This window comes from Delphinapterus leucas, chromosome 9 (assembly GCF_059928025.1).
Source record: "Delphinapterus leucas isolate spDelLeu-1000000601 "Yukka" chromosome 9, BTC_Dleu_Yukka2, whole genome shotgun sequence".
Classification (NCBI taxonomy): domain Eukaryota; kingdom Metazoa; phylum Chordata; class Mammalia; order Artiodactyla; family Monodontidae; genus Delphinapterus; species Delphinapterus leucas.
The window spans coordinates 82668955-82691226 of NC_143137.1; the positions used below are offsets into that span (position 1 = coordinate 82668955).

General features: G+C 36.1%; 1 pseudogene; it reads left to right on the forward strand.

Moving 5' to 3' along the window:
* Positions 1-945: 945 nt before the first annotated feature.
* Positions 946-22272, forward strand: part of LOC111164638 (guanine nucleotide-binding protein G(t) subunit alpha-3-like) — a 49733-nt pseudogene continuing 28406 nt past the window's right edge.

A 22272-nucleotide genomic window follows, 5' to 3' on the forward strand; every position in this document is an offset into this window, starting at 1 on the left:
GCAAAAATCCACCTGTTCAGACTTTGCCCATGGTACCACAAGAACAGCACCAACATGCTGATGGACTGACTATATTCTAACATTTCCCAGTTAGGCATTTTCACAAGTCCCAAAATGTGCACTGAGACTGCTGCCACAGGTAGCCAACTCTGTTTATAAGGAAAACATCACTTGACTACCTAAGCACTTTATGCTTCATATGAACAAAAAATTATACAATAGAATCTCTGTCCCCAAGCTTGCAGCTCGTCAAGAAGGACGTGGCATCTACTGGGGTAGTCAAAAGGCATGGAACATGTTTAGGTGTATTTACTGTTCTTACTTTTCAGGAGAAACCAAATGACCTACTGTTACAAAGAATATTGCTTTTTATTCCCTCAGTACCAAATCAATCAAAGTCCTTCCAGCACAGCAGCTGTTGCTTAATGGCCCCAAAGAGTTAATGTATTGCTTGAATCAAACACATTTCAGTGTCTACACCAAGCGGATCCTCAATTAATGTTGATGGATTGACTTTCTCACAAGCAGTAAAAGCTCAATTTATAGAAATCGATCCTAAGAAATGAAAATAAGTAATTTAAGGGCACTGTGTGTTGAATTCTATGTTTGGCTACACAGCAATGTGTATAGATGTAAGAACTGCATGTATTTATTTCCGTTTTTTAAATAAAAAGCTGTTTTCTAGTTGGCTGACAGATACTAAGTCTCAGTCATTTTGAGTCATAATCTAAGCATAGCAAGGCTATAAATTTGGTGATTCAATATAAATATTCTGATAGTGATATCAGAGTGATTATGAAGAATTTCAAGACTCATATATCTAAAAACAAGACACAAGCATGTTCATTAGTAATTATAACTTTAAATCATGTAATAAAGATTGCTTATTAGTGAGAAACATTCTATTTGAACTGTTTATTTCAGATTATTTTTAGTGTACAGATTTTGACAACTTTCTACATTATTGTATGCTATTCTGTAAGGAAGAAGAGTAGGTTTGAAGATGTGTCCGAAGTAACCATTTAATCTGAAAGCATAAAGAATTTTCTCTTTAGCTGCCATAGCGTTGTATGGTTTTTACCCTTTGATCAGGTGACAGCTCGAAAGCATCTCCTTAGTCAAAGCAGAGTCTTAGAAAATGAGGGAATGGGCTATTGGGTATTTCAGCAGAGCACTGCTTTTACATCCTATGTCCAAACCAGAGCTGTGCTCTACATTTCAAAAAGTTTGAGCAAATAAACTGACAAGTATCAAACACTACAAGATGAGAAGTGGAATTAGTTCAGAGAGCAAGGAGTCAGGCAAAAGATCAAAAGAACTGGAGCAAAAGCTTCAGGAAGATGCTGAGCGAGATGCAAGAACTGTAAAGTTGCTGTTATTAGGTAATAGCTTTTTTTTTCTTTTGCCTTTAAAACCCTGATTTTTTTCAATTGTGATTTATTTACTTTTCTCAAACTTTAATTTCAAGGGTATTACCATACGGGAGATTAATTATCATCAAAATGTGTTTGGAACTTGACTTTGTGTGCTCTATAAATATTTACTTGTTTGTTTAGCATTTTATTACATGTCTTTTGTTAAGCACAGAGACAAATATTTACTAGATGGTTCAATTTCCCTATGTCAATAATCTTTTATTATGTTTTTAAAAATCTCATGCACATTTATTATTTTATTGTACCCTAGTCATTTCGTGAATACCAACTTTTTATATGGAAAACAACCCTTTAATTACAAGTTATAAAGATTTATGTCATTTTGTTTGAAAATATGTTGAGTTGTTTGATAGCAACACTAATATGTTATTTAATTACTTGTACTGTTAAAACCGCTTAGTCTCAAGTTATTTGGAGAGTAATGATAAAGTACTTTAAATTATACTAATTATTATTTAGGCTTCTGAATACTGCCTGTAATATTGTCTGTATGATTGAAAAATACTCCATTTAAATCCTTTTAGGATATTTAAATATTCATTCAGGTCAGGAGTTACATCTCTTCTATCTTTTATTCCCTCAAAATTCAGCACAATATTTTACCACAACTATAAACTTAATAAATGTTTAATGAATTGAAAGAATGAAAATAATCTAGATGCCACACATTTTTCTAAAAATTTTTAACATGTTATAGTCACTAGAAGATAAATATATTTTTGAAATAACATAAAGACCTATGAAAAGAATACAAAACAGCTTTAATTTAATCATAGCTGTATGTTTCTCCTACTCTTAGTTATACACAAAAGGACTTCATTTTATTTCAGAAATGTGAATCTTTCACACAACAAAATGCTCTCATTTGTGTGTATGTGTGTGTGTCCCTTTACTGTATCTAATTTGCTCCCAGTAGCAAGAGTATCTCAGAAACGAACCATAGCATTCCCAGCACTTGCTCCTCCAAGGAAAGGAAACGTTTTCTCCCTTTATGCCCAAGTCCTGAGGCCTCACACTTCCCACAGCACTTGCAAGTAACCACCAAGAGAGGGTGATAATTTGGAAAGATGTAGGGGTCAGCCCTTATGAAACCAGAAAACAGACCTTCCCTAACACTCCAGGGTATTCTCCGAGGCTTTGATCAAGAGTCAAAGTAATAAGTGGACATAGAGAAAACAAAAGATGAGAGGGAAAACCAAGCATTCCTGCAAATGCATTCTGTGTCCTTCTCGTACTAAGAACAATGGCACAGGAATAATGATACAATACATTAAGAATCCCTATGTTTGAAGAAAATTTCAAAAGAATAGACATTTTCGATATACCAATTATTTTTAGATTAAAGTGGTGGGCTAGATAAAGAGGAAAGGGTAACATTTTATAAGAAATGTAAGAGTAGCCCCCGGCTCGCAGCAACTAGAGAGACCCCGCACGCAGCAATGAAGACCCGACACAGCCAAAAATAAATTAAATAAACAAATTTTAAAAAAAGAGATATCAAAGAATCTTAGTGGTATTATTACATCTTTAACTTTCCTAAAACAATGACAATTGCACAAATTCGTTTCCAGTGTTACCATACAATAAGCTTGGATTCGTCTGGTTCCAACAATATGTCACCGAACTTTTCTGTCACATCTTATTTTCAGAAAATGAATCAAATTCTCTTTAGCTTTTCACATTTCAATGTCCAAACACTTGACTAAATTTTCCCTTCTGGACTCTATATGAGTTCTATATCTAATGATTAAGTTGTCAAAGTTCAAAACAATAAAGGTTTGTAACAACTCTGCTTCAATTCTCATGTTTTGAATTGAAAGCAAATTCTCTAACCTATAATCTTTATATTCAATTTGGCGTCATTAAGATATCATAAAAGCATTCAGTGGAACTAAACAAAACCTTCCCACCCTCAAATCCCCTCACTAATGAAATCTATCTAATTTCTCCCATCACTGAGACAATGATTCTCACTCATCAGTCTGGTCTGAACAACTGTTTTTAAGTTTATCAGTGAGCGGACGTCATGTGGGACTAACCAAGTAAGCGTTGGTAGTAATCAGTCCCTGAGTCTAGCTCTGTTTTTATAAAAATTAAAAATCTGAAAAACATTTTCAACAGAATTCATTCTTTATGTTGATCCTCTTGTTATTCAACAAATTTCTAGGTGCTTTAACACAACTTTCCAAATTTAACATGTGCTGTAAAGTAGATGTACCATTTGGTATTACTGAATACAAGGTTTCACTTAATCTGAAGAGCTATTTATATCAAAGTGCACTTTGCAACTAAAGGATCACTTTGCAGACAGATTCCCTTTTATTGTACCTTTCAGACATTCAGTAAAATTATAGAAGAGATGCAAAATCTGTTCCTAGAAGCAGGCTTCTAGGAAACACTGGAGATGACATACATTCCTGGCTCATTTGATAACTGCTATCAAGACAATAATGTCACATACTTTAAAAAAAAAGAATTAGCCTGTAAAGGTGCCCCAGGAAGAGTGCATTTTAATAAGAAAAACAAATGTTAATGAATAAGCTGTTCTCTTTTGTAAACTTCCTACGTTACTTTTTTTTAAATCTTAATTTACAAATGTTTGATTAAACTTGTATTCTATTCAAAAGAAATGTATGTCACTTGATTGTGAAATCAACGTGGATCATGTTTCTGTTTTTCCTGTCCCCGTTCCTTACATTTATTAGTTCAAATTTCAGTTCAAATTTATTTATTTACATTACTTTTTTTTTTTAATTTTACAAATTTCTATCACATGAGCTAGTTAGATTCAAAGCTGTGAAGTATAGAGAAAAAAATAGTTTCGTTCTTTCTTCATATCTGAAACCTTGCCTCATTCACTCTACAATTTTTAGTTATGATATTGTAATGAGCTTTTAGCCAGTGATTCCCAACATTGTCATGGACTGTTCATCACTGCTGTTCTATTCCTTTAGTTCTAAAACCATTTATTTTTTTATGTGCTATCTTGTAAGCATCACACTATCATTTTTTTAATGGTGCCAGCTGAGTTTTATCATTTTAAAATATTATTCTACTCATCTGGCTCTTAGAAACATGAACCTGGATGGAGCCTAAAATTTCTCAATCTACTTTAAATATGTTTCTATTTACTTACTAATCAACATCAAATTTTCCAAATTGGCCCACTTATTCAACAAGTGGATGTTTTAGAAGATGTTCCATTGTTTTAGTATGACAGTAGGAGAATTATAATAATTCTGACACTATGTAAAAGCCTGTTAGAAAATAATTGATAAAATAAAACTTGCAAAGTAGAATTAGTTAAATAGGTTTATCCACCTGGCAGAGTGGAGAGAATACAATTTACAATTCTGGTAGAGTAGAATGTGTTTTTAAGCCATTTGAGGTAAAATTGATTTGTTAATATTTTCATCAAGTGTTATGCTTTTTTCACTTCTCTGAATGACCTCAGCTAGACACATAACCTCAGAGAAATGATGGTGTCAAAGCATTTGGTGAATTGTAAAAATCCAGACAAACGTGGTTTACTCTTACTGTATAACAGATTCCTAGATGTGAAATAAATTGAATGTCAGTAAATGTATACAGGTTTTCTTCCTCTTACGTACATCAGGAGGAAAGAGGACATAAGATTCATATCAAAGTTGTTATTTATATTGTATTTGTTTAAACAGGTCTTTATTTTTAAGAAGTATTTCTATATATGAGTGGGAGTGGATGCAGAAAACTGGAGTGTTCCTGAGTCACTGGCTAGAGTATAAATTCAACAAGTGTAAGAAGCTCTGTTTTGCATTTCTATTACGCCAGTAGAGTCAATGCCTGTCTGTGGATGTGATCACATACACAGATCCCCTGGAATAATTACGTTACACTTAAAACTTGCAAAGAAGAATTAGCAGAATTAGAAAGAAAAAAAAATTCTTTCTCATCACTAGTGATAAGAACCTTATGTAGAACTTATTTCTGAATAAGGTTTCCATTTTTTTAAATTAAAGTCATTCTTTCCTTTCTGTAATATCAATACATTTTTGTTTTAAAATATTTTACAGTATTTTGTTTCTAAAGATATCAATTTTGTGGGTGCACATTTTTAATACAAATGTTTAAAATTGCTTTAGAGTAAATGGAGAGAAAACAGGAAGAAAAGGTCTACTTGGAGAATTTCAAATCATCTCAAAGCAATGAACTATTTGCACCATAACAATTTGAAAGTTCCAGAGGAAAAGCCAAATATTTGCAGTTGTATTTATTTATAAAGAATGGCAGCTGGCAGCATCAAATAGCTTTTTACAGTGTCTCTTTTTTCTAATAGGAAAAAAGCACTTAGACGAATGTTTTGCATATATTTGGTTGTTTGTTTTAGATTAATTTATCTCAAATAATCAGGACACATTAACCATAGGCTCATAAGTCTCTCACATAAAAGATGCAAACCATTCATTAAGGCACTTCATATTTAGCCAAATGATGGTATTTGTTAATGAGATTAAACATCCTGTCTTGCTGAGAATAGCTCTCGTTAACTATAATTTAACAGAACCTCTCTAGTTATATCACAGAGCATTTTCATATTCGTTTCATTCAAACCTGAATTATTGACTCAAGAGCAATACTGTACCTTTAAAAACATTCATATAAGCAACATGAGCAGTTAACAAAAATCGTTTACCCCTCCATTGTGTTAGAAAGGAAAGAGGGTAGTGAAACATTTGATGGTGTAAAGGCTCCATGATATATTTTACATAAAATAAAATATACTTCCAGTTAAGATTTAGATTCAACTTCAGAATCCATCTCCTTATTTAAGTTTCCTCCAAATACATCAATGTAGAATTTGCACCTAAGGAAGCAGAATTCAAGGAGAAACTGAGGGTGAAATTAATCAAGATATGAAAATCTCCATTCTCTTTACTAGATTCTGATGTTAATAAAGTAGAGCTCGAGGGTTTAATTCCTGCCTCAATATTTTATATTCACATAGAACAAATTTGCTATTTAGAATTGTTCCTCTTTTAAGGTATCTGGAAATTCCACTCTCTGACCAGGATGTGATTCTTTACTATCTCATACTTGTTCACAGTTACTGAATTTGTTCTTTAATTTCATATATTTTCCTTCAAAGTCAGCCATTATACCTGTGCGCCTCCTAAAACTCTGAAATATTCTGTCCCCTTAATCTTCTACCTTAACTGGCATTCACAACCCCAAACCTGGACAATTCCTCAATGTTCTCCATTTATTATTGTTTTAATACACTGTTCCCAACCGATTTCCTCCAAAGTGATGTTATTTAACATCTTTTCAGCCCTCAGTGCTCATCCTGGTTCCAATGTAAACTCCTAATTTCCTTCATTCCCAGATATTTTAGAATAAAACGATTTATCATTGTCAGCTTCCTGGCTGACAACCTCCTGTTTTTAACTTTAGCTGGGCTAATAATTGTTTTACTTATTCCTACTTTTCTACTAAAATATTCCAAAAGGCAGCTCTTTCTACATTTCCAACATCATTTTCTTCTAGAACTTCCTCTCTTCCCACCTCACCCTAGATGACCACCCCTGTGTAAGACAGTCATCACTCATCATCTCCAAACGCATTAACTTTCATTTATTCTCTTCTGCTTCAACTAGTTTTAAGGAATTGGTGGTATTCCATTTTTAATTTAAGGCTAACTTCAGCCTTTGTGCTATAAATTCTATCCCCTTCTGTATTAAGAATTTTGCTTTATGAATTATTTTATCTCTTTGCCATTTTCAAAATTCTTCTCTGCTAGCTCCTTCCCCTTGGCATATAATATTTCTCTCCATTTGCCTAAAAAGCTTTTACTCTTTTCTTTGACTCCCTTTGAATTCACCTTACAGAGTTATCTTTTAAAATGTTATTATATTGAAATGCTTATAGAAATAGTCTATGGTCACTGCTTCTATTTCTATACCCTCTACATTCCCTTCAGTTAACTGCAAAGTAACTTGTACATCCTTTTCTCTACTAAAAAATGATCTCTCACAGATTTCTGATAACCTGCAAATTCACAAAACTGAGACCTCAATAACTGAATCTCTCTTCTTTTTTAACTCCTGTAACACTGAAATACCTTCTCATGTTTTATATCCCTTTACTCCCCACTTCACTGAAGCTTGATTCTTTTCTCTCCATTTGTGAGTGGTTTCACTCACCAAAATTTGCCCTTGGGCCTTTGTGTTTTTCAATCTGTACTCTCTCAGGGGCCTCATACCAGGACTTAACTATCACTTCTGCAAGAATGACTACAATTTTTCCAATTTCTTGATCCATATTTGCAAATTTCTGTTATTTATCAATAACCTGATTGTACTTTGGGAGACCTCAAAATTATTTTCCAAGTTTATCTTGTTTCCAATCATCTTCAAACTTAATTTTTTTAATGAGATCCCTCATTATATTCTTTCCCATTAGATCAACATGATATTTCAATCTTCTTTAGCTCCTTTCTTTGTAATCATTCTCTATCCATTGTCCAAAGCCTGTTACAAAGTTTAGTTTTAGCTCTTCTCTGATAGAATGGGTCTCACATTTCTCTTTTCTCCACTACTTCTGTTATTGTTTTCAATCTACGAGGAACCCCTATGAAATAGTATTTTCATTATATAGAGAAGAAAATGAGAACTAATTAAGGTAATTCAATTTATAAGATGACAAATGAGTTTACAGAAGAACAGAGCCTTTCCTTTCTTTTTATAAACATCTTTATTGGAGTATAATTGCTTTACAATGGTGTGTTAGTTTCTGCTTTATAACAAAGTGAATCAGCTATACATATACGTTTATCCCCATTTCTCCTCCCTCTTGCATCTTCCTCCCATCCTCCCTATCCCACCCCATCTAGGTGAACACAAAGCACTGAGCTGATCTCCCCGTGCAATGCGGCTGCTTTCCATTAGCTACCTATTTTATATTTGGTAGTGTATATATGTCCATGCCACTCTCTCACTTCGTCCCAGCTTACCCTTCCCCCTCCCCGTGTCCTTAAGTCCATTCTCTATGTCTGTGTCTTTATTCTTGTCCTTCCCATAGGTTCTTAAGAACCAATTTTTTTTTTTTAGATTCCATATACATATGCGTTAGCATACAGTATTTGTTTTTCTCTTTCTGACTTACTTCACTCTGTATGACAGTCCCTAGGTCCATTCACTTCACTGCAAATAACTCAATTTTGTTTCTTTTTATGGCTGAGTAATATCCCATTGTATATATATGCCACATCTTCTTTATCCATTCATCCGATGATTGACACTTAGGTTGTTTCCATCTCCGGGCTATTGTAAATAGAGCTGCAATGAACATTTTGGTATATGACTCTTTTTGAACTATGGTTTTCTCAGGGTATATGCCCAGTAGTGGGAATGCTGGGTCATACAGTAGTCCTATTTTTAGTTTTTAAAGGAACCTCCATACTGTTCTCCATAGTGGCTGTATCAATTTACATTCACACCAACAGTGCAAGAGGGTTCCCTTTTCTCCACACTCTTTCCACCCTTTTCTTTTTATCTTTGTCAGTTTTAAATTACTCTCTGCATTCTAAGTTCTATGAAAACAGAGAGCATGTATGCTTTTGCTCTTCTTGAATTCCAACAGCTTAGCACAGGAAAGCATGCATGCATAATGCGTGGAAGAATGACAGAGTCAGAACCTAAAATATCTCTGTATGCTGGTCATGGTGACTAAACCATAGACATACATTTGGTATTTGAAAATAGAGCTGAAAAAGAGCCATCTCATAAGGAGTTTGGGTTTTTTTGAGTTGTCTTTTTTTTTTAATTCATATATATGCTCACATATAACCAGAGCTAAGGATAATATTAGATCATTGAAACTGGAAATCTACACTTTTCTTTCTTCTTGTATTCAATTTCTTTTTTTTTTTTTTTTTTTGCGGTGCGCGGGTCTCTCACTGTTGTGGCCTCTCCCATTGCAGAGCACAGGCTCCGGACACACAGGCTCAGCAGCCATGGCTCACGGGCCCAGCCACTCTGCGGCATGTGGGATCTTCCCAGACCGGGGCACGAACCCATGTCCCCTGCATCGGCAGGCGGACTCTCAACCACTGCGCCACCACGGAAGCCCTCTTTTCTTTTTTTTTTTTAATATTTATTTTTAATTATTTTTTCTTATTAGTCATCCATTTTATACACATCAGTGTATACATGTCAATACCAAACTCCCAGTTCATCACACCACCACCTCTAACCCCTGCCTCTTTCCTCCCTTGGTGTCCATACGTTTGTTTTCTACATCTGTGTCTCAATTTCTGCTCCGCAAACCAGTTCATATGTACCATTTTCTAGGTTCCACATATATGCATTAATATACGATATTTGTTTGTTGCTTTTTGACTTACTCCACTCTGTATGACAGTCTCTAGGTGCATCCACGTCTCCACAAATGACTCAAGTTAGTTACGTTTTATGGCTGAGTAATATTCCATTGTATATATATACCACATCTTCTTTATCCATTCATCTGTCGATGGGCATTTAGGTTGCTTCCATGACCTGCTACTGTAAATAGTGCTGCAATGAACATTGAGGTGCATGTGTGTTTTTGAATTATGGTTTTCTCTGGGTATATGCCCAGTAGTGGGATTGCTGGATCATATGGTAATTCTATTTTTAGTTTTTTAAGGAACCTCCATACTGTTCTCCATAGTGGCTATATCAGTTTACATTCCCACGAACAGGGCAAGAGGGTTCCCTTTTCTCCACACCCTCTTCAGCATTTGTCGTTTGTAGATTTTCTGATGATGCCCATTCTAACTGGTGTGAGGTGATACCTCATTGTAGTTTTGATTTGCATTTCTCTAATAATTAGTGATGCTGAGCAGCTTTTCATGTGCTTCTTGGCCATTTGTATGTCTTCTTTGGAGAAATATCTATTTAGGTCCTCTGCCCATTATTGGATTGGGTTGTTTGTTTTTTTAATATTGAACTGCATGAGCTGTTTATATATTTTGGAGATTAATCCTTTGTCCGATGATTGCTTTGCAAATATTTTCCCCCATTCTGAAGGTTGCCTTTTCATCTTGTTTATGGTTTCCTTTGCTGTGCAAAAGCTTTTAAGTTTCATTAGCTCCCATTTGTTTATTTTAATTTTTATTTGCATTACTCTAGGAGGTGGATCAAAAAATACCTTGCTATCAAAGAGTGTTCTTCCCATGTTTTCCTCTAAGAGTTTTACAGTTCCTGGTCTTATATTTAGGTCTCTAATCCATTTTGAATTTATTTCTGTGTATGGTGTTAGGGGGTGTTTTAATTTAATTCTTTTACATGTAGCTGTCCAGTTTTCCCAACAACACTTATTGAAGAGACTGTCTTTCTCCACTGTATATCCTTGCCTCCTTTGTCATAGGTTAGTTGACCATAGGTGTGTGGGTTTATCTCTGGGATTTCTATCCTGTTCCATTGCTCTGTATTTCTGTTTTTGTGCCAGTACCATATTATCTTGATTACTGTAGCTTTATAGTATAATCTGTAGTCAGGGAGTCTGATTCCAACAGCTCCATTTTTTCCCTGCAAGACTGCTTTGGTTATTCGGGGTTTTTTGTGTCTTCACACAAATTTTAAGATTTTCTTGTTCTAGTTCTGTAAAAAATGCCATTGGTAATTTGATAGGGATTGCATTGAATCTGTAGATTGCTTTGGGTAGTATAGTCATTTTCACAATATTGATTCTTCAAATCCAAGAACATGGTATATCTCTCTATCTGTTGGTATCTTCTTTGATTTCTTTCATCAGTATCTTATAGTTTTCTGCATACAGGCCTTTTGTCTCCCTAGGTAGGTTTATTCCTAGGCATTTTATTCTTTTTGTTGCAGTGGTAAATGGGAGTGTTTCCTTAATTTCTCTTTCAGATTTTTCATCATTAGTGTATAGGAATGCAAGAGATTTCTGTGCATTAATTTTGTATCCTGCAACTTTACCAAATTCATTGATTAGCTCTAGTAGTTTTCTGGTGGCCAGTTTAGGATTCTGTATGTATAGTATCATGTCATCTGCAAACAGTGACAGTTTTACTTCTTCTTTTCCAATTTGGATTCCTTTTATTTCTTTTTCTTCTCTGATTGCCATGGCTAGGACTTCCAAAACTATGTTGAATAATAGTGGTGAGAGCTGTCATTCTTGTCTTGTTCCTCATCTTAGAGCAAATGCTTTCAGTTTTCACCATGGAGAATGATGTTTGCTGTGGGTTTGTCATATATGGCCTTTATTATGTTAAGGTAGGTTCCCTCTATGCCCACTTTCTAGAGAGTTTTTATCATAAATGGGTGTTGAATTTTGTCAAAAGCTTTTTCTGCATCTATTGAGATGATCACATGGTTTTTATTCTTCAATTTGTTAATATGGTGTATCACATTGATTGATTTGTGTATATTGAAGAATCCTTGCATCCCTGGGATAAATCCCACTTGATCATGGTGTATGATCATTTTAATGTGTTGTTGCATTCTGTTTGCTAGTATCTTGTTGAGGATTTTTGCATCTATATATTCATCAGTGATACTGGTCTGTAATTTTCTTTTTTTGTAGTATCTTTGTCTGGTTTTGGTATCAGGGTATTGATGGCCTCATAGAATGAGTTTGGGAGTGTTCCTTCCCCTGCAATTTATTGGAAGAGTTTGAGAAGGATGGGTGTTAGCTCTTCTCTAAATGTTTGATAGTATTCACCTGTGAAGCCATCTGGTCCTGGACTTTTGTTTGTTGGAAGATTTTTAATCACAGTTTCAATTTCATTACTTGTGATTGGTCTCTTCATATTTTCTATTTCTTCCTGGTTCAGTCTTAGAAGGTTATATCTTTCTAAGAATTTGTCCATTTCTTCCAGGTTATCCATTTTATTGGCACAGATTTGCTTTTAGTAGTCTCTTAGGATACTTTGTATTCTATGGTGTCTGTTATAACTTCTCCTTTTTCATTCTAATTTTATTGATTTGAGTCCTCTCCCTCTTTTTCTTGATGAGTCTGGCTAATGCTTAATCAATTTTGTTTATCTTCTCAAAGAACTAACTTTTAGCTTTATTGATCTTTGCTCTTGTTTGCTTTGTTTCTATTTCATTTATTTCTGCTCTGATCTTTATTTCTTGCCTTCTGCTAACTTTGGGTTTTGTTTGTTCTTCTTTCTCTAGTTCCTTTAGGTGTAATGTTACATTGTTTATTTGAAATTTTTCTTGCTCCTGAGGTAGGCTTTTATAGCTATAAACTTCCCTCTTAGAACTGCTTTTGCTGCATCCCATAGGTTTTGGATCGTCCTGTTTTCATTGTCATTTGTCTCTAACTATTTTTTGATTTCCTCTTTGATTTTTCAGTGATCTCTTGGTTACTTAGTAATGTATTGTTTAGCCTCTATGTGTTTGTGTTTTTTACGTTTTTTCCCCTGAATTCATTTCTAATCTCATAGTGTTGTGGTCAGAAAAGATGCTTGATATGATTTCAATTTTCTTAAATTTACTAAGGCTTGATTTGTGACACAAGATGTGATCTTCCTGGAGAACGTTCTGTGCGCACTGGAGAAGAAAGTGTAATCTGCTGGTTTTGATATAATGTCCTATAAATATCAGTTAAATTATCTGATCTACTGTATCTTTTAAAGCTTGTGTTTCCTTGTTTGGATGATCTGTCTATTGGTGTTAGTGAGGTGTTAAAGTCTCCCACTATCATTGTGTTACTGTTGATTTCCTCTTTTATAGCTGTTAGCAGTTGCCTTATGTATTGAGGTGCTCCTATGTTGAGTGCATATATATCTATAATTGTTATATCATCTTCTTGGATTGATCCCTTGATCATTATGTAGTGTCCTTCCTTGTCTCTTGTAGCATTTTTTATTTTAAAGTCTATTTTATCTGAGTATTGCTACTCCAGCTTTCTTTTGAATTCCATTTGCATGGAATATCTTTTTCTATCCCCTCACTTTCAGTCTGTCTGTGTCCCTAGGTCTGAAGTGGGTCTCTTGTGGACAGCATATATATGGATCTTGTTTTTGTATACATTTAGCAAGTCTCTGTCTTTTCATTGGCGCATTTAATCCATTCACATTTAAGGTAATTATTGATATGTATGTTCCTATTACCATTTTCTTAATTGTTTTCAGTTTGTTTTTGTAGGTCCTTTTCTTCTCTTGTGTTTCCCACTTAGAGAAGTTCCTTTAGTTTTTGTTGTAAAGCTGGTTTGGTGGTAGTGCTGAACTCTCTTAGCTTTTGCTTGTCTGTAAAGCTTTTGATTTCTCCATCAAATCTGAATTAGATCCTTGCTGGGTAGAGTAATCTTGGCTGTAGGTTCTTCCCTTTCATCATTTTAAGTATATCATGCCACTCCTGGTTTGAAGAGTTACTGCTGAGAAATCTGCTGTTAACCTTATGGGAGTTCCCTTGTGTGTTATTTGTTGTTTTTCCCTTGCTGCTTTCAATAATTTTTCTTTGTCTTTAATTTTTGCCAATTTGATTACTATGTGTCTTGGCGTGTTTCTCCTTGGGTTTATCCTGTATGGGACTCGCTGTGCTTCCTGGACTTGGGTGGCTATTTCCTTTCCCATGTTAGGGAAGTTTTCGACTACAGTCTCTTCAAATATTTTCTCAGGTCCTTTCTCTCTCTCTTCTCATTCTGGGACCCCTATATTGCGAATGTTGTTGCATTTAATGTTGTCCCAGAGGTCTCTTAAGCTGTTTTCATTTCTTTTCATTCTTTTTTCTTTATTCTGTTCCACAGCAGTGAATTCCATTGTTTCTTCCAGGTCACTTATCTGTTCTTCTGTTTCAGTTATACCACTATTGATTCCTTCTAGTGTATTTTTCATTTCAGTTATTGTATTGTTCATCTATTTTTGTTCTTTAATTCTTCTAGATCTTTTTTAAACATTTCTTGCATCTTCTCAATCTTTGCCTCCATTCTTTTTCCAAGGTCCTGGATCATCTTCACTATCATTATTCTGAATTCTTTTTCTGGAACGTTGCCTATCTCCATTTAGTTGTTTTTCTGGGGTTTTATCTTGTTCCTTCATCTGGTATGTAGCCCTCTGCCTTTTCATCTTGTCTATCTTTCTGTGAATGTGGTTTTTGTTCCACAGGCTGCAGGACTGTAGTTCTTCTTGTTTCTGCTGTCTGCCCTCTGGTGGATGACAGGAGTTTGTTTTTTAAGTCAATCAAGATTTTGATAGGTTTTAATAATGTAAATGAGAATAATAATACTTGGATTCTTTGTCAAAGAGTATCCTGGCTCTAGTATGAGACAAAGATTTCATGAGGGTGGTTAAGGTAGGTAGGCCATTTAGGAAATTGTCACTTCCTTGCAAACACTTGATGAGATTGTAAATTAAGGCAGAAATTATAAGTTTGAAAGTGAGATTTGAAGGACATTAAGAGACAAAAATCAATAGAACTTCGTGACTTGACTGCCTGTGATTGTTAAATAAGAGGAATGATTAAGAGCAGAATTGGGAATAGTGAGTATTTTATTCATCAGTATGTGAAAGAGAGGACAAAGTTTAGGTTAGGCAAGAAATGAAAGGAGTAATAATTTGAGACATTCAAATTTGTGATGTTTCTAGAACAATCAAGTTGAGATATCTATTAAATAGATGAATATATGGGTCTGGAAAGCAGGAGGGATAAACTCAAGTGAGAGCTGTCAATTTGATATATTCAATCCTGTGTTCTCCCTTTCCCAGATATAAAGTGTGTAAAGGCCAACCTTTACACACTGTATAATTAACCAAGGCCTTTTTTTGAAGCAATAATTAATTTATACAAAATGTGTGTGCATAACCGCTACCACAATTAAGGAACACTTAGATAAATTCTATCAATCCATCTTTCTATCTATCTATCATCTATGTTTCTATTTAAAGCAGGCCTGTGTGGGAAAAAAAATCACAGAATTCTATATTTCAGGGTTTTCTCCCCCTTTTTTAGCCTCAGAAGTATATTAAAAAGATAAGAAAGATCACATATCTGTTAAAATACTTCAAAATCTAAGAAGGCTTATGTAAATAATGTTTTAAATACAATATTATCAGATATTTTTAGAACAAGTATAAAATTGAAAGTATTTAAATAAAATTTCATTAGAAAGAAAAGATTACATAGCCACAACATTCTTTCTCACAAATGAAATATGCTTGTTTGGGTGATGACATATTTTATAGTTTCATAATGCTTATCATTACTGTATCAGAGAAATAGGTACTTGGACATACTAATAGTAATAGAAATATATCTGACACCATATGACTACTGATGTGATTCACTGAAAAAATACAATATTGCTTACATCATATTTATGCTAAAATATTTACACTAGATCTAACCATCAAATATAGAATATTGGACATTTTATAATAAATTGACCTAGGCTTTAGAAAAATGCCAATGTCATGAAAACAAAAAACAACAATATAACAAGGGAAATATTCTAAATTAAGAGTTTAAATATTATAGCATAATATCCAAAGGAAATGTGTAAGCCTTGATTGGATCTTGGGCCAAAGACATATGAAATGCGTGAAAAACATATTTTGGAACAATCAGATAAATTTGAATATGGAGTATATATTAGATAACATTTTGGATTTATACATCTCAATCGTGAAAATAGTATTCTGGTTTTCTGGGAAAATGGCCTATTCTTACGGATGCATTCTGAAGTATTATGGGTGAAGTGCCCGATTGCTTTCAAGAGGTTCAGCAAATCAAAGCATAAATATGTGTATATAAATATCTATATACAAACACACACACGTGTTGTGTAAATTTATATATATATATAAAAATATATATATATATATGAAACAAGACAAATGACAAAGTGCTTGGTAAGGTGAAGGGTATAAAAGGTATAAATATAGGTTTCTAATGTATTATTTTCTCAAACTTCCATAGGTTTATAAGATTATTAAAATTTGGGAAAAATAAGTGCATTTTTTTGGCAAAAGAAAATATACAAATGTATCTGTAAATTCATGTACATTTCCTTACAAATGAATTCTATGAGCTATCTCATGAGCATATCACTTTAAAATCACATAAACTTTCTTAGGAAATTCTTCTCAATGCATTATTTGATAACCTTGACAACAAAATTTGGCCAATCTCCTTGACAAACAGGGATCCAAAAACCAAACCAAAATATTAGCAAACTGATTCCAACAATGTATAAAAGGTACTAAAAAAAAAAAAAAAAAAAGGAGCCAGAGGTGGGAAGGGTGTTATCTCAAGAATGCCTTGTTGAAATACTATTAGAAGATTAATATATTCACATTATCAAAGCAGAAAGATCATGATTATGACAGGAGATACACACATGTGAGCACGTACGCACGCACACACACACACACACACACTAAATAAACTTTTTATCCATTCCAGATAAAAAATTTTATCACACTAGGAATAGAAGGCAATTCCTTAAACAGGATAAATAGTATGTACAAAAACCTGCAGTAATTGTCATATTTAATGGGGAACATTTAGCATCATTAACTACAGACAGTGAACAAGGACTTATGATGATGAATGGGCCTGACAGTTTCCTGCCCTTGACCTTCTCCTCTTCAATGCTCTTATCACAGATTTGGGTAAAGATAGATAAGGCAACGTTTCACACTTGACTAAGATTCAGAATTTGAAAGGATATAGTGACAGGGAAGTCAATATTCCAAGTGATCTCAACTAGCAGAAATGCTTGGCCCAAATGAGCAAAATGGAATTTAACAGATGTCTTCAACTGAGGCTCAAAATCAACTATGCTCATGCAGTATACACATGTAGTATGTGGGAGAATCTGTTTGCTAAGATGTGATGTGAAAAACGTAGCAACAAATTAACTGCTACAAGCTCAATATAGGTAAAAAAAAAAAAGTAATAAAGCTACAAAAAACCTCCAACAAACAAAAAAGAAAAGAAGAAAAGAGGCAAACTAATCATGGTCTCTATTAAGAAAAGTGTTCTATTTAGAAATAAGTACAAGGATTGAGGCAGTCCTATGTTGCACCCATATCTTACTACATCAGAGTATCAGTGCTCTCAATAAAATCACCTGATATCTATGGCACCATTTTCAGTAGGACAGTGTTTCAAAAGGACATTGGCTCTTGCATGGAGTGTGGTTCAGAGGGTAAGGAATCTAAAACTCATGTTCCACCAGGAAGGGTTAAAGGAGTGGAAGATATTATACTTGAAAAGTCTCTTGGAAAAAAGGTGGGGCATGCTTCAAATAATAGAGAATGTTGAGAGCTCACTGTAAGTTAGAGTATGCACCAGGTACTTTATATGTTAATCTACCCAAACCCTAAGAGGTAGATATTAATAAGCCAATTTTATGAAAGAGGATACTCTCAGAAATTAATTTTAATCAAGATACCCAAAGTCAGCAATGAGTACACGCTCACTTTTATTTAATTCCAAAGCATGAGTTTGCTTATTACATTGTTCTACTCTCTGTCTAGCCTATTTGAAGGGTTGTAATGTGGAAGAGACAGGTAAGTTTGTTGTTGCTCAATGAGAAAGAGGAATAGTGAGTGTAATAAAATCAAGTTGCTTCAAAAAGGGTTACCCTAAAAATCATTTATGCCAACAGTCCACCAACAGATGACAAGCAGACACTACAAACCCATATGTCTATGAAACTTCAGTTCTTCCATATTAATTTAAAATAAGTGATTTTAAAATAATTTATGTCTTGACATCATTTTGATATTGACATTACCAGTGCATACCTAAAAAGAAAGCGACAGGGCTTTCCTGGTGGCGCAGTGGTTAAGAATCCACCTGCCAGTGCAGGGGACATGGGTTCGAGCCCTGGTCCAGGAAGATCCCACATGCTGTGGAGCAACTAAGCCCATGCACCACAACTACTGAGCCTGCGTTCTAGAGCCCGCGAGCCACAACTCCTGAGCTCGCGTGTCACAACTACTGAAGCCCACATGCCTAGAGCCCGTGGTCCGCAACAAGAGAAGCCACTGCAATGAGAAGCCCGCACACCGCAACGAAGAGTAGCCCCTGCTCGCCGCAACTAGAGAAAGCCCGCGTGCAGCAGTGAAGACCCAACACAGCCAAAAATAAATAAATAAAATAATTCTTTAAAAAAAGAAAGCAACATTATAGCATTAATATGCAAGTCAGGAGACTTAATCTCTTTGTTTTAAAGTAGGTCTGGGGATCATCAGGGAAGATGGCAGAAGAGTAAGACGCGGAGATCACCTTCCTCCCCACAGATACACCAGAAATACATCTACACGTAGAACAACTCCTACAGAACACCTACTGAACGCTGGCAGAAGACCTCAGACCTCCCAAAAGGCAAGAAAGTCCCCACGTACCTGGGTAGGGCAAAAGAAAAGAAGAAAAAACGGAGACAAAAGAATAGGGATGGGACCTGCACCAGTGGGAGGGAACTGTGAAGTAGTAAATGTTTCCACACACTAGGAAGCCCCTTTGCGGGCGGAGACTGCGGATGGCGGAGGGGGAAGCTTCAGAGCCATGGCGGAGAGCACAGCAACATGGGTGCGGGGGGCAAAGCAGAGAGATTCCCGCACAGAGGATCAGTGCCGACCTGCAGTCACCAGCCCGAGAGGCTTGTCTGCTCACCCGCCTGGGCGGGCGGGTCTGGGAGCTGAGGCTCAGGCTTTGGTTGGAGCGCAGGGAGAGGACTGGGGTGTGGCATGAACACAGCCTACAGGGGATTAGTGCACCACGGCTGGCCGGCCGGGACGGAGTCCAGGGAAAAGTCTGGACCTGCCAAAGAGGCAAGAGACTTTTTCTTCCCTCTTTGTTTCCTGGTGCACGAGTAGAGGAGATTAAGAGCACTGCTCAAAGGAGCTCCAGAGACGGGCGTGAGCCGTGGCTAAAAGCGCGGACCCCAGAGACAGGCGGGAGATGCTATGGCTGCTGCTGCCGCCGCCAAGAAGGCTGTGTGCGAGCACAGGTCACTATCCACACCCCCTTCCGGGGAGCCTGTGCAGCCCACCACTGCCAGGTTGCCGGGATCAAGGGACAACTTCCCCGGGAAAATGCACGGCGCACCTCAGGCTGGTGCAATGTCACGCTGGCCTCTGCTGCCGCAGGCTCGCCCCGCACTCCGTACCCTGCCCTCCCTGCGGCCTGAGTGAGCCAGAGTCCCCGAAGCAGCTGCTCCTTTAACCCCACCCTGTCTGAGCGAACAGACGCGCTCCAGCGACCTACACGCAAAGGCAGGGCCAAATCCAAAGCTGAGCCCCTGGAGCTGTGAGAACAAAGAAGAGAAAGGGAAATCTCTCCCAGCAGCCTCAGGAGCAGCGGATTAAATCTCCGCAATCAACTTGATGTACCCTGCATCTGTGGAATACATGAATAGACAACGAATCACCCTAAATTCAGGAGGTGTACTTTGAGAGCAAGATTTATGATTTTTTCCCCTTTTCCTCTTTTTGTGTGTATGTGTATGCTTCTGTGTGAGATTTTGTCTGTATAGCTTTGCTTCCACCATTTGTCCTAGGGTTCTATCCATCCACTTTTTTTTTTCTTAATAATTATTTTAATAACTTTATTTTATCTTCTTCCTTCCTTCCTTCCTTCCTTTCTCTCTTCCTTCCTTCCTTTTTCTTTCTTTCTAATTTTTCTCCCCTTTATTCTGAGCCGTGTGGATGAAAGGCTCTTGGTGCTGCAGCAAGGAGTCAGTGCTGTGCCTCTGAGGTGGGAGAACCAACCTCAGGACACTGGGCCACAAGAGACCTCCCAGCTCCACATAATATCAAACGGCAAAAATCTCCCAGAGACCTCCATCTCAACACCAGCAACCAACTTCACTCAACGACCAGCAAGCTACAGTGCTGGACACCCTATGCCAAACAACTAGCAAGACAGGAACACAACCCCACCCATTAGCAGAGAGGCTGCCTAAAATCGTAATAAGTCCACAGACACCCCAAAACACACCACCAGATGTGGACCTGCCCACCAGAAAGACAAGATCCAGCCTCATCCACCAGAACACAGGCACTAGTCCCCTCCACCAGGAAGCCTACACTACCCACTGAACCAACCTTAGCCACTGGAGACAGACACCAAAAACAACGGGAACTACGAACCTGCAGCCTGCAAAAAGGAGACCCCAAACACAGTAAGAGAAGCAAAATGAGAAGACAGAAAAACACACAGCAGATGAAGGAGCAAGATAAAACCCACCAGACCTAACAAATGAAGAGGAAATAGGCAGTCTACCTGGAAAAGAATTCAGAATAATGATAGTAAAGATGATCCAAAATCTTGGAAATAGAATAGACAAAATGCAAGAAACATTTAACAAGAACCTTGAAGAACTAAAGATGAAACAAGCAACGATGAACAACACAAAAAATGAAACTAAAAATACTCTAGATGGGATCAATAGCAGAATAACTGAGGCAGAAGAACGGATAAATGACCTGGAAGATAAAATAGTGGAAATAACTACTGCAGAGCAGAATAAAGAAAAAAGAATGAAAAGAACAGAGGACAGTCTCAGAGACCTCTGGGACAACATTAAATGCACCAACATTCGAATTATAGGGGTTCCAGAAGAAGAAGAGAAAAAGAAAGGGACTGAGAAAATACTTGAAGAGATTATAGTTGAAAACTTCCCTAATATGGGAAAGGAAATAGTTAATCAAGTCCAGGAAGCACAGAGAGTCCCATACAGGATAAATCCAAGGAGAAATATGCCAAGACACATATTAATCAAACTGTCAAAAATTAAATACAAAGAAACATATTAAAAGCAGCAAGGGAAAAACAACAAATAACACACAAGGGAATCCCCATAAGGTTAACAGCTGATCTTTCAGCAGAAACTCTGCAAGCCAGAAGGTAGTGGCAGGACATATTTAAAGTGATGAAAGAGAAAAACCTGCAACCAAGACTACTCTACCCAGCAAGGATCTCATTCAGATTTGATGGAGAAATTAAAACCTTTACAGACAAGCAAAAGATAAGAGAATTCCAGCTTTATAACAATTTACCAGCTTTACAACAAATGCTAAAGGGAATTCTCTAAGCAAGAAACACAAGAGAAGGAAAACACCTAGAATAACAAAACCAAAACAATTAAGAAAATGGGAACAGGAACATACATATCGATAATTACCTTAAATGTAAACAGACTAAATGCTTCCACCAAAAGACACAGATTGACTGAATGGATACAAAAACAAGACCCATATATATGCTGTCTACGAGAGACCCACTTCAGACCTAGAGACACATACAGACTGAAAGTAAGGGGATGGAAAAAGATATTCCATGCAAATGGAAACCAAAAGAAAGCTGGAGTAGCAATTATCATATCACACAAAATAGACTTTAAAATAAAGACTATTAAAAGAGACAAAGAGGGACACTACATAATGATCAAGGGATAGATCCCAGAAGAAGATATAACAATTGTAAATATTTATGCAACCAACATAGGAGCACCTCAATACATAAGGCAAATACTAACAGCCATAGAAGGGGAAATTGACAGTAACGCATTCATAGTAGGGGACTTTAACACCCCACTTTCACCAATGGACAGATCATCCAAAATGGAAATAAATAAGGAAACACAAGCTTTAAATGATACATTAAACAAGATGGACTTAATTGGTATTTATAGGACATTCCATCCAAAAACAACAGAATACACATTTTTCTCAAGTGCTCGTGGAACAGTCTCCAGGATAGATCATATCTTGGGTCACAAATCAAGCCTTGGTAAATTTAAGAAAATTGAAATTGTATCAAGTATCTTTTCCGACCACAATGCTATGAGACTAGATACCAATTACAGGAAAAGATCTGTAAAAAATACAAATACA